Source organism: Spea bombifrons, chromosome 3, assembly GCF_027358695.1.
Source record: "Spea bombifrons isolate aSpeBom1 chromosome 3, aSpeBom1.2.pri, whole genome shotgun sequence".
Lineage (NCBI taxonomy): Eukaryota > Metazoa > Chordata > Amphibia > Anura > Pelobatidae > Spea > Spea bombifrons.
In genome coordinates, this window is record NC_071089.1 from 70,627,469 (window position 1) to 70,642,160 (window position 14,692).

Below are 14,692 nucleotides of genomic sequence, written 5' to 3' on the forward strand. Positions count from 1 at the left end.
TCTTCTAAACTTTACATGAGACCAAAGGTAATATAACGAACTGCCCGTAAAAACTGATCATATTGTCCAAGAAAATGTTTGTAGACGGGTGTCTAAGGGAATCTCTAACTAAAACACCTTACTAAATTCTCCGTCTAATGGAAAACAATAGCAATCACAAGTTCCTAATAAATACACAAAATATGTTTTTAACAACGTAAATAGCCCATTGTATTTAATGCACTCCTAACCCTCTGCGCCACTCAACAGAAGGCATGGCAGAATAACCAGAAGCTCAGTCTTGGAGATGTTGAGCTTCAGTTAATGGGAAGCCATTTGCTATGCCATTCCTGAAAGACAGTTGGTGAGATTTGTTAGAAGAGATGGCTAAAAGTCATGAGAGGAAATGTAGGGTGTCGTCAATGCATAGGGGGTACTGGAATCCAAAGGAAGAAGTTAGTTGTCCAAAGGAAGGGGGAGGTGTAGATGGATAAGATTAGAAGGACCCAGAACGGAGCCCTGATGAACGCCAACAGTTACCAGTAGGAGAAAGTGACAAGTTCCAGAGTATGAGACACTAAAGGTACATTCACAGAGGTATGATTTGAACCAGAAAAAGACATGTCACAGATGCCATGAGTATAAGCAGGGAGAAGTGACCTTTTGTTTTAGCGGCAAGGAGATTTTGCTCTTGATGTAAAAGTTGAATTTCCGTTACATGTTAACTTTGGTACGACAACTAGAATTTATATATAGCGCCTTTCTCATAGTGGGGCTCAAAGTACTTTCTCAGTGCATGCTCTTGGAATCTTGTCCACTATGTAGGAGGTGAGAGTGGGTTCTCACCCTATTGAGAGGGTGCCTTGACGTGGCAGGTGAGCTTAATTATGCTTTGGCCAATTCATATAACCAAAACCTCTCATTTATATTATGTTTATATATTTGTTGCCAACTTTATTAGGGTAAGAAGCGCAGACAGTTTTTGTTTTTTGTATACATGCTCTTGGAATGAACCGAATCCGCTGGTGAGTTATAGATGTTATTACCCAACCAATTGTAATCCTTTATCGACCTCTGAAGGATAAATGGCTGAGTTGACCCTGCCGGGATTTGAGCCTGTAATGCTGATGTTTGACCAAGCTCTGCAATCAGGACATATACCAATCACATTAGCATGCCTTGTAAATATTCTCAAACAAAGCTTCACTCATTTTCTTGTGTATTTAAACCTATTGATATTCCTTTGGTACCCAAGCACAAGGCATTCAATGCCATCTCATGAGTCTTCTACAGCGATGTCTTATATGTAGAGGCACATAATCTCGTGTATAAATCCCGCCATTAATTAGTCTGAAGAGAAACTACGTACAAGAGCACAACGAAATACACCTGCGTCACTGTTAGCATGGAATTCCTAGAACCATGGACCTGGGTGAGCTCCTGTCCTGGGAGTTAGAAAGGATTCCAGGTGGAGATGTTCCCTGGTGGGATGGAAGCAGAAGCACATCCTTCAAAGTTTTTTTTTTTGTGTGTGTGTGGAGTATGTGTTCATGAATAGGCCTAACGTTCACTGGGCTTTTAGAGTCCAGTAATAAGATGTATAGTTTGGAGTACTCTGCATTAAAGGTAAAATTTGCAAAGAGTAAGGGGATGTCTATAACATTCTTGTGATTTAACTGTAAAATTTTCTTTCTAGATTTCTAAACTACTTTCACCTAACTAAATACAGGCAGAATAAGAAAAAGCTATAATTTGCTATGGTAAAAATGTCACGTCAAGAAAACCAAGCAGTCATTTACATGGTTTGAATGGTGTCTCCTAAATCACCAAGTGAAGCAAGACTTTTAGAGCCTCTCATTTGCAATTTATAGTTCAGAGAGATAATGAGTATGACATGGTAATACCTAGTTATTTGCAGTAACGCCTGTCTGTATGTATGTAAGAATCAAGTACCTTTGCAAAGTGGCTATAGGAATAAGTATTTGTACAAGAGTTCAGAGATCCACAATACTGTAAGATGTTTCAGGCTTACAGGAAGACGTGGGTGCATTGCTTATATTACATTCTTGTAGTAGTAACTTCGAAACATAAAAAACATGAATTTGTGACTAGATAAGAACCATACAGCTCATTTAGCCTGCCCATTTTTCCCTCTGTAAAAACTCAAACGTTAATCATTTCTTGTTATAATTTCCAGATCACCATATGCCCATACATGTTTAAAGTCCCTTGCTGCATTACTTATCTACCACCCTCTCAGTGGTGTAAAGCTTCCCTACATTACATTGTTCTTGTCCATGTTTAATTAATTGCCTCTATATGGCGTATTCTTGAAACCCTGAATTAAAACACCAGTACTATCAATATCAATATCTTGATGCCACATAACATTTTAAACTGCTGTTCAATTTGACAGATGAGCCACAAGGTTCTAAGCAATTTATAATGTTTGGTAGTGAGCTGCGATCCATGGGCAATGGAGAGAAAATGTAATGAATTCTTCGGGGTATGGGTTTGATAGAGGCAGAGGTGTGAAATGATCCATTTGAAGTCTAGCACAAACTTTTTTGGTTGCTTGTATTATGCTCACGATTGTTCAGTGACTAGTTTTTTACACATTCTTGAGCCTTTGTAAAAAAAAAATAAAAAATAATCTAGCATATACATTGAATACCTATTAATGTTCAAGCAAAAGAGATTGCATTTCTAAGTCTCTAGCTCCCAAATAAATTCACTGTTATGTTCATCTAATTTTGTCTTCAAAAAGTAAAACTTTACTAGCTTCTTTATTATTATTTATGATTTGTGGCCGTCTTGTGGGAATCTTGGAATATTCCGTGTGGGTGTAGGCGTTATTGATTCAAGTTTATCAACTGTACTTCACGGTAATTATGTGTCATGGTCAATCCATACATTCAGTCAGTGTTAGGAATATCAGAATAGTGACTGAATGAGAAGTAGCAGCTCTGTGTATCTTTCCTTTGTCTACTGCCATTTAGGATAAGATCTCAGGCAATGTAATGTGGATTCATCCATGGTTGGTCAGGAGCAGGGTGTAGGACGCTGGTGTTGAGTCACAAATAATAGATTCCAAAGACGAGATAAGAAAGAGCCAAAGGGGGCATAGCTACAGCTACTTAGGTTCCTCAGGTAATTATGAGTATCTGAGACATGGCTGTAGTAAAGTCTGCACCAGATGACGTCAGCTCCTATATGACGAGCTGGCCAGAGAGCCAACCTTGACGGCAGCTTAGTGGGAGTGGCATCTTGTCAGCTTTTTGGCTTAGATCAAGTGTAGTTTCTTTGCAGGAGCAGAAAACCTCTAATCCTCTGACCACATGATGCTATGTACAAGTACATGCTCCACTCCTATAACATGTAGGATCGCTACTTAGAATGCATGCGCATGTAAAGGTATGTAGATTATTAAAAAAAATCATGAATTCACCTTCCAGTATACATACACTCACTGGCCACTTTATTAGGTATACCTGTTAAATTGCTTGTTAGCACAAATAGCTTATTAGCCAATCACATGACCGGAACTCAATGCATTTAGGCATGTAGATGTCGTCAAGACAACTTACTGAAGTTCAAACGGAGTATTTGTTTAAATGGAGTTTAGAGAATTGTAAGATTTTTTTTTTATCTGAGTTCATTACTCACCTTATAAGCATGTCAGCTAGCAAGTGACTCGCTACTATGTATATGTTTTACGTAGAGTGCTGTGAATAAATATTTGCCCCTTCCCAATTTTAAATATTCCAACCAACTAATTTTAATATGACAGACAATGTGAGTAATTTTTTTTTAAAGCTTTATTCTATAAAACTAAGCTACATGCAAGCCAAAAAATAATATAAACCCTGTAAGAGTCATATCAGGGTGGATGTTCTGAGGAAGCTTCCTCCATGTACCTTAAAAAGGTTTCTTTGAGTTGTCTTGTTCTTCCATGTCACGCTTCCTCTCGAAAGCACCATGTACAACTGGTTCGACAACGCTGCGGTGTTTCCTTGGAACTTCTTTGAATATAGTTGCCTTCAAGCCAGGTTTAGTGTCCTTTAGGCGAAGAGCTCCAAGTTGTTTTGATTGTTTTGCAGCAATTATAAATGTAGCGGCTTCAATGCCTGGTCTGACGAATGCCCTGTCACAGTCTCTGAGCATCTTGGACCTTCTGGCGGCAATAATAAATCTAGTGGCTTCTGTGCCTGGTTGTTTGAATGCACCACCACCTTCTACGAGCGCTGTGAAAGGTTTAAAACGTTTAAGATGGTCTCCATCAGGGCCAATGTTTGTTGTACAGAGCAATTTTAAAAGGTTATCCATTAGTTAGAGATCCTTAAAATCTCCACGTTCACCAACAAAACTAGCGTAATGAAATGTCCTGTAAGACTGAGACAGTTCACTGTCCTGTGGACAGTTTCGAATAGTTACATCACAAAGTCAATAGAACTCTGTATGCTCACGTCTATAGCAATGGCTACTGCTACACTAAAAAAAACATCACTAAAAGGAATAATAGTTATATAGATAAGCCAGAATTAACCTATTGGGAATAAAGCTATATTATTCTCATGGACTCTCCTATGTGTAGAGTACAGGGCTACCAACCCTGCTAACTGTATTCAGCTGAGATGTTGAGATGTTGATGAATGCAGGTTGGGGTGTTGTTTGGCAGTAACATATACCAGGAGCTGTAAATTTATACCAAATGTACAATGGGGGGGGGCGGCAAAACAAATACTACCACAAAGTTTGATGAAGGCTGGTAGTAGAATTAATACATGGAAATAATGAAAATACTAGCATTTGAAATACCCTGGGGTGTCTAGTTTTTATTTTATTTTTTTTAATGTATGGTTTGATGAGGATAAATTGAACTGACTGGCTTCAAAGGTCCCAAACATAGCACATGGTGACAGAATGACCACATTTATATATTATACTTGTACTTATTGCCCTAGAAATTGCAAAAAAAAAAAATAATAAATAAAACATTGGCTATTTCTAAACTCAGGACAAATAGTAGAATCTATTTAGCACATGTTTTCATTAGCTTTTGTAGATGAGTAAAATATTTTTACATAAAAGTAAGAAAAACACCATATTTTATAGATTTTATAAGGTAATTTAGATGATTTGATCAAAGTAATGGTATCTAAAGAAAGCCCTTCTTGAAAAGAACAATATATAACTTGTGTGAATACACTAAATGAGAAAGAAGAAAATTACAGCTAAACACGGGCATGGCTGAAATATTATTAAAACCAGCCACTGTCACAAAGGGGTTAAAACTGTCTTTTTTACAATTGCATGACACATTGCAAAGGATTAAAACAGATCAAAAGTACATAAAAGGTAATTTCTTCTATCACATTGTTACAGAAGGGTCTGCTTGCTGAACTTTTTACCACTGTTTATGCTTTGACATCTAATGAGAGCACTTACTGAAAACATACGCAGGACAGCATGCTAGTCCAATGGCCTTCACAAGGAATGTTGCTGTCTTGGTGAAGGCGCTTTCCTGAAACCTAACACCAAATTGTGGAATTACCTCACTGGATTACAGAAAAAAAAATCTGACACATTTATTATTTTTATAATTACACATGTCAATTGCAGTGTAGATTAGTATTACGGAATTTTTTAGAAAGGTGTTTTAGCAAAAGTACCTGCTTTTATATTACAAAGTGTTCCCAGCAGAAATTAGGAATAAGGCAACATTTTACCTACTGGATTTTTTGGTATTTAACAGTACGTGGAATGGTCTTTCGCATGCCGCGTTCAGTCACCATACTTAAATTTGGCAGATGGAACAACACCTTTAACAATTATTTATTAAAAAATAAGTTTAAAGCTCTTCTTTCAGTAGTTGAAACCCTTGTAATAACTGCATTACCTTTATCATTTAATCTATTTCCATATCTAAACCGTTAAAAGTGACAGTTTTTGGTAAGGAACTTATCTGATCAATGCTTCTGTTTTCACTGTACATTTGATAATAGTATTAGAAACTGAAAATACATTATGATTAATATTAAAATATGTATCAGAGTTTTAACGGCAGGCATTTTTACTAAATTGTACTCAGAGCTGTTTATGAATTAGGGCTACATTGATTAAATACCTGTACATAAGGAGTATGGGTTTAGTAAGGCTGGAGATGCTCTAGGATATGGACAGGTAACATCATGGTTTCTAGCTTTTGAGAAAGATTTATTATGATAACTATCTGCTTTGTAAGCTGTGTCATGCTCCAAATCTTTAGAATTAATTTGTTAAAAAAAAGCAACCTTCAATTATCATGTACAAAGCAATGCATTTTGCTAGGTAGTGTTAAAATGGTTACAGCCAGGGCAAGCAAACTTTCCAGAGATGTTAGATATTTTTTTTAGAAGAGCTACATGTCTCTTTCTGAAAAAGACCTTGATAGGATATGCTGTTTTTCCACTATAGTTTAACTTATATAATAAAAAATAAACATATACATATGGGAAGGTATGTGGAGGGTCCTCCATTAACCATAGCAACCCCATCTTCCTTATAAATAGGTTATGTTTAGTGACATTTTCTGGCCTTTTCTAACTTTTGCAGCTTGGATTGGGTTTTCAACCCAACCTCTCATTTTACTGCCATTCTTCTGCTGTAGTAGTATAATGAATACAAGACACAGAGTGCTCGTTATTAATATCATTGCTACAGATTGACCAACAAGGTTTCAGTCCTATACACTCTTAATTAAAGAAGCTTCCCAAAAAAAAAATACGATCACTGGTCTTTGACCGGTCAAAGTACTGTTAATGGTCTAATCAAAGCTATAGCACTTGCCACCTGAAATTAAACATATAGAAGTTGAATGGTTTATTAGTAAAAAAAAAACAAAAAACATAAAACATGTTGTCAGTAGGGTATTCAGCCATTAGGAAGGCTTGTATAAACGTTCAAGCAACTTCCGTTGACAACCCCTAGAATTGATGCTTTATTCTGGCTGAAGCCTGGATGATGCCTGTATTAATTTTGGTTCAAATGACCCATAAGCATCTGAGGAAATCTGCCCTCCATTATCACATCTTAAACACAGTTTCCCTTGTTGCTATATTATGTATTGCAAGGGGACCTTGTCTGAAGCAGGACTAACCGATTCTCATGTTACCCACAAATATTTAACATTAACTCAATTTGTTCTCGAGTCAAAATTTCCTGTTGATCAGCAAATTGTACTACCTCCGTTTTTGTCCTGTTCCTGTTATTGACAAGGAAGAAATATTTAACACATTGGGCAGATGCAGGCATATTTCATGGTTTAGAAACATCTGAAAGTCTCTAGAAACTCCATCAATTGCTGGATTTTTCAAAATATTCATGACTGCTAGATTACCGTTGGTAAATAATCTCCTTTATGCCCAAATTATTTTAAAGCATGTTTAGTGTCTACTAAACACACTTCCGCAATACTGTAGAGACTGAACTGCCCAACGGTGCTTTGTTTCCTTTCATATTTCTCAGCAATTTTGCTTACCCTATCTTGTTAAAATATATTGTTCATTTGCCTCTGTTCTTTTGATTCTTTGTTATTACACCAAGAGGATTTGAGGAATTTCTACATCTGATTTTTGTTGTTGTTCCACGTGTAAAGGTAGGAGTAGCTAATCTTGCTCCCAAGACATACACAAGAAAACAAAAAATTAGCACAACTTGTAGAACATGTTACAAATAAAATTGGCAATCACGAGGATGAGATCAGGTGCTTGTTTGGAGATATCTTCTCTTATAATAATCAAAGGATTATTAAAATATCTTAAATGGTAGCCATTTTATTAGGGACCTGAGCCAAAAACTGTTTTATTGAGCTTGTGCCAGTGAAAGGCAAGCAATGTTTCTGAAAATGTTTTTTTTGCTTAGTTATTGACCTAGCAGCTGCCGCCTGACAGTTTATCAAGGTCACTGGCTGTTTGTGCTTGCCGTTTACTAGAAGGCAAGCAATTGAAATTCAAGTGACTTCAGTATTTTGCGTAGAACTCAAACCATACCAAGGAAAATGACAGAGTTTTCTGATACCCTGCATTTCAACCTAAAACAAAATAACCTTTTGGAAGCCACAATAACCATCATTTAAGTAACATGCATTGAGATATGTTTAGCTTCACCATAGGCTTAACGTTGCTGGTTTCCCACAGCTATTTTTGATTTGGTTTCTTAGTACTTATGGTCAGTATTGATGTTGTGTATAATCAGGACTCCAAACTATAGAACAAATGTTATAGAAGAAAGCATAAGTGGTCAACATAAAAAGGCATACACAAGGAAATCACATACCCATAAGGAAATATATTTCTGAAAAAGCCAGGAAGAAAAAATAACTAATTAAACAAAAAATATTTAAAAAAAATATCAAGATGATATCAATCAATGCGTGTCATCACATTTACAGTACAAAGAATATTGAGGGGGTTTATTGGCTTCTTTCATAAGAAAATTATTTTGGCTATCTTGGCTCAATCACAAGCTATTCAATGGCTATAAAATACCATTTCTTTACCGGTTAAGTTTACTTTGTATTATGTTTATCCTTATCACAATGTCTTCAAGCTCTGAATCCTTGACATCTATTAATGGATTTATCCTTCCCACTGATTGTTTGGCACTGCCCTCCTCCTCTACGGTCTGATGAAGCACTTGCATTGAAACCAATGTGAGGCCTTTCCGCGTATTTGCCTGCGTTGGGTCTGACTGGAGGTAAGTAAATCACATGCTAAACACATGTCCGGCGCTGCAAATAGCCGAGGAGAGAGATAAGGGGGGAAAAAATAAAAGGGCCATGCATCTACTTTATGCTTTAAAGCACATATGATGATTGGAGTATCCCTTAAATGTTAGAATAGCTAAAATAGTGACAGTGGCAGTTTTCAGTAAAGTGAAACTGGGAAATCTAGGGGTTATTGTAATTCCATAGTGTGATCTCACTCCTTGTAAAATGGGATATACGTAAGGCAATCTAGTGATTATGTGGTCATCAAAACAGCCATAATAGCTCACAGAAATATTCATAATATTTGAATCCAAAAATAAACAAAGACAATATGACAATGAGACATTGTGGTTGGAAGAGGTTGGACATGGCACTGATACATTTAAATAATTCCAAGTGAGTTGCATATATCCTAATTTATTTCCCCAATATGCTAACTGCAATATTTTTGCTCGGCCACCATCTGTGTCTCCATATCGGTGTGTTTATTACTTTGCCAGAATGAATCATTTTGAATATTTGTTAAAAAAAAAAAATGTGTTTATCACATTACTGGAAACAATCTATGTCTGAAAGAGAGCCATTCAATATTTTCTGATTTTTTTGGAGGAATGTATGTTAAAAACAAACAAATGCAACAATACTTGTATAAGCGATTTCATGTATTTTGTTATATTCACAAATCAAAGTCAGATTGGGAAGTAGTCCGCAATCAGAGCCGGCCTTAGGCTTTGTCTACTCCTCTAGCGCCTCCCCTCACTACCCCCCCTCTCTGCCCCTTCAAACTACCCCTCCCCTCTGCCCCTTCAAACTACCCCCCCTCTCTGTCCCTTCAAACTACACACCCCCTCTGCCCCTTCAAACTACACCCCCCGCCCCTTCAAACTACACCTCCCCCCTCTGCCCCTTCAAACTACACCTCCCCCCTCTGCCCCTTCAAACTACACCCCCCCACACACTTACCTTGTTGCCGGAGTCCTGCGGTGAGAGGGGGATGCATCCGTCTTCTCGCTCTGCCGCGGTGCCTGCATTTCATGTTGAGTGCCGGAATAGTCTGGCGCTCAACATGAGATGCCGGCACCGCGACGGAGTCACGGAGAGTAAGGGGCGCCCTGCTACCATGGCGCCCTGTGCGGTGGCACAGGTCGCACACCCCTAAGGCCGGCCCTGTCCGAAATAAGATACATTTCTCATTCTAGAAGGTGTTCATTTGTTTTATGTTCAGGCTAAAGTGAAGCCTGGGATTTAAAAGAAAACAAAATAATACACCCTACCTTTAGCAAACACAATGCCTCTTTTATAAATACCAATGCATAATCGTAATGTATGACCCTTGGAGAAAGTCTCTACCGTTTTCATACTTACGTTACTTTTGTCCTTTGTATTCTCTGGCTGATTTATTATTAATAGGAGGCTATTTCAGTTCATGTGGGTATATCTGGATATACTATGCTCACAGAAATGGAAAGTCTACTAAACATGATAGTTAGAAACCAACATGAAACCACAATGGAAAGCACACACATTGTAAAGAGGTTTATGTTGTTATTCTGCTCTAGGAACACATTTTTCAGTGTCACCTCAATGTCCCGAACAGGTTTTTTTTCAGTACATGGTGTACTTTCCCTAGTCTTAGAAGTTATGATTGAGCATGTTAACTAATAATCTTTGCTACCCAGCAACATTAGATTGTGTCTTATTACATTCTAAAATTGTGGTGTAGCTAGTTTTCATAAAATGAATTTAACGCAATTCATCATTCTAATTTGTGTGAAATACTATTTCTGTTGATGTATTTATGGGGGTCGCTGACCTAGGCCTCATCTGGTGGAATGCCCCTAGCCACTATCCATACCTACAATGCTACAGGGACCATCCAGTCTTCTTCATGTTGAACCCTGGGATATGATGTCATGTCCCGTTGTGTAGGTAATGTGGCAAAAAAAATAATGGCAACAAATACTATGGAAGTCTGACAGTGAGTATAATTGAGATGGCTCCACAGAAGATTGCTGATCTCTCTAACCAGTTCCTTAAGAGTTTAGGTGGATTAGGGAGGTCGGCCCTAGAAGTGACCAGGGGCTACTTGTCACGAAACCGGGTCCATACGGATAACCGAAAGGACCCAGCGCGCCCAAAGATTGTGTGCAGGAGTTACGATGCAGCAGCGGAGTTGGACAGGGCCTGGTTGCAGGGCGACCACACTCACCCAGGGGATGAGCACCTAGGGTTGTGCAGCCACATACCAGCGCCCTGACATAGCAGCAGATGTAATCCATAAGGAAACAAAGTGCAGGCACCCTGGAGCAGGCATGAAACATATCACTAGAATCACGTGCAGGATGCTGCAGGCTGGGAGTATGGAAGCCAAGCAAAGGATATAGCAGAAACATAACAAGCAAGGGACAGGGAGCACAAGGGGGACATAGCAAGGAACAGAGAGACCAAGCAAGAAACAGAACCAGACAAGACATATACAGGGCACAACAAAGAACAGGGAACAAGGCAAGGAACACCCCGCTGCCGGGGATGCAAGAAAGGCTAACGCACATAAATACAGAAACTAGCCTAGGACTACTTGATAACTATTGGAGATTCCATCACATCTTATGGCCATAGTATGCTTAGCCCACCACTACGCCAAAGTACTCCAATGACGGTGGGTCCTAACGCTAATCCCTGCTGACAAAGGTACGAAACAAACCAAACATGAAATCCAAACACATAGCACTGAGACATACCTTAGACTGAAGACTGCAGACTGAGACAAACAGAACACATAGGTGGGGCACAACTTATAAGGGAAACAGAGCTGAAGCAAAGAGCAGAACTAGAAGCCAGGAATGAAAGATCAGAACTGAGCATACGGAAATCCAGGAATGGATTAAAGCGAAACAGAAAAACTGAAGCAAGATAGATATGCTGCTCCGCAGCCTGGGTAGAACGTGACACTACTTCTCTTAGCTTGATTCATACCCCAAAGATTTCAGTTACCCAAAGTGGAGTGTGGTTAGAGAAGTGGCTGGATCCAGCACCATCAAGATGGAAAGCTTCAGTCACATTAGGGATGAAATAATGTCTTTATTTTCTTTATGGCATGCAGTTTAAAGGTGAGCTTCCTGCTAACTTTACAGGGTAACAAAAAAAATGTATGCTTCTAAACAGTAGGAGTTTACATAAGAGCCTGAGTTCAGTACCGGATAAGCTGTGAGCCGTGTTAAATTTCTCACAAGGAAGAAAGATAAAATCAAAACAGACAACCCCTTAATAACCCAGTGAAGAGGATAATTGGAGCAGTGACTAATTCTATAAACAAGGAAGTTAGGAAAGAGCCTTAACCTATATGTGTCTGTAATGCTACCATTATACAAAATATAGGGAGAGGTCCAGGGATAGCAAATTAGAAGGCAATAGAGAAGTCTCACAGTATACATAGAACATTATTATTATTATGTTCACAACTTAAACCTTTTCATCTTTGGGAAGGAAGTTTGATTAAACTAAATATGTATGGGTATGAGCCCTTTCAAGAGTAAGTATGACTCCCATGGACTGCTTTTCAGTCATGGCCATTTTATGGAATATTTAGACAAGGCAGCTCGTATGGTAAGAAAAAAATATGTTGGTTAAAGAACAGTCATGTCCATATTTTTAGGGGTCAGAGAAGCAATCTAAGTTTGTGTCTTTATTCAATACATGCTGCACATTATTCACATGGTGGTAGGCTCCTGGTAGCCTGGATCCCATAAATGCTGGGTCAATGCACCTTCATGAGCTCCTTTGTGCCCAGGCCGTGGGAGTATTCTGTCACAGTTGATCTCCCCTTGTTGCTGGGTTCAGGAAGGGACACTGCAAATTAAAATGATATGAAGTGCCTTTTTCCATTAAAGTATATAAGTGGGAATTAATTAAAACTTACATAAAGAAAACAAATGTTATTATTACATTGAAATGTCAGCCCCATAAGACTGTATGCTAAATCTTACTGTGTAAACTAGAGACGAGCACTAAAGTTAACATGACAGCTAAGTGAAATAAGATCTGACAGGGTCAACTAACAACATTATTCAATATAGATTTGAATACTAGGGAACCAAATTAGTTGTTTACTTAATTCAATATATCAGGTTAAATTAGCAGATATCATTCACAATTTATAAAGTATCACTTTAATTCACTGAATGAAATAATCAAGTCTGGTATTTAAATGTCTTTTGATATAAATGGATATCAACGATACTAAATGGAATTTGGCAATTAATCTCTTAAGAACATTTTTTTTTTTTTTTTTTACATGTGATGACAAAAGTATTTTAAGGATTTTCACTATGTATTCTCACCTATATTATATGTTGTTTTTTTAAGGACAAATAAGGCTTTATTTTTAAAATGATTCATATGTGAATCTAAAAAGTTGACAGGAACTCAGTTTTCACAGTTTTAGCCATTATAAATTATACACATCTAAAGCAAATGGTGAATAACACACTCAACATACATGTACTTACTTGTCTTGTCATATCTTTTTATGCACTTACATGCAAATATTAGCATGTACAAAGTAATGTAAGCGGTACTTTGTTATATGGAGACTCTAGGCTGATTAGTGCTTACGCCGTCCAAAACTGGCCCGCATAAAAAGCAGGCAACCTAAGCTATTTCCCAAAGGCGATACTATAAAGACTTAAAGTGTAAGTGTGTGGGGGGGGGGGGGGATGTGCGGCCTATAATATGGTAATTAAGAAACGGTTCGGCAAACTTTACATTTGTAAAGAAACGGTTCACGGAAATTGGCAAGAACCGGCTGAATCCCACCACTGGTCACTCTGCATTCTGGTGTGCAGTGTTCTCCTTGCATCCTGGCATTGTATAATGTATACACCTGTTAGCAATCGCTGTGACTGAAACACCTAAACTCTATAATTAGAAGGGGTGTCCACATACTTTTGGTCAGATAGTGTATATTCAGCAACATTGCCCGGAAACAGTAATACCCCACATGCACAGATATTATATTTTTTACATCTGTTGGAATACACTCCAACAAGCTTGAGTAAGTAATTTACATTTTTTTACCTTCTGATTTTTAATGTAATAAAACATTATTTTTATGTTATATTTTCACTTTTCTTTTCTTTACTAAAGAGCCAAACAATGCTATTAGAAATCCCCTTGGAGTCGTTGCAGAGACCAAAGGATCTCTCTTGTATCTAGGTGGAACCTCCAGGTGAGGTGATAATGACAGCAGTTGGGTTACATTAAATGCACTGCTCAAAATAATAAAGAAAACACTAAGATTACACATCCTAGATCTGAATGAATGAAGTAATCATATGACATACTTGCGTCTTTACATAGTTGAATGTGCTGACAACAAAATCACACAAAAATCCTCAACGGAAATTAAATTTATCAACCCATGGAGGTCTTTATATGGAGTCACACTCAAAATCAAAATGGAAAACCACACTACAGGCTGATCCAACTTTGATGTAATGTCCTTAAAACAAGTCAGAATGAGGCTCAGTAGTGTGTGTGTGGCCTCCACGTGTCCGTATGACCTCCCTACAACGCCTGGGCATGCTCCTGATGAGGTTGCGGATGGTCTCCTGAGGGATGTCCTCCCAGACCTGGACTAAAGCATCCGCCAACCCCTGGACAGTCTGTGGTGCAACGTGGCTTTTGGTGGATGGAGCGAAACATGATGTCCCAGATGTGCTCAATCGGATTCAGGTCTGGGGAACGGGCGGGCCAGTCCATAGCATCAATGCCTTCCTCTCGCAGGAACTGCTGACACACTCCAGCCACATGAGGTCTAGCATTGTCTTGCATTAGGAGGAACCCAGGGCCAACCGCACCAGCATATGGTCTCACAAGGGGTCTGAGGATCTCATATCGGTACCTAATGGCAGTCAGGCTACCTCTGGCAAGCACATGGAGGGCTGTGCGGCCCCCCAAAGAAAT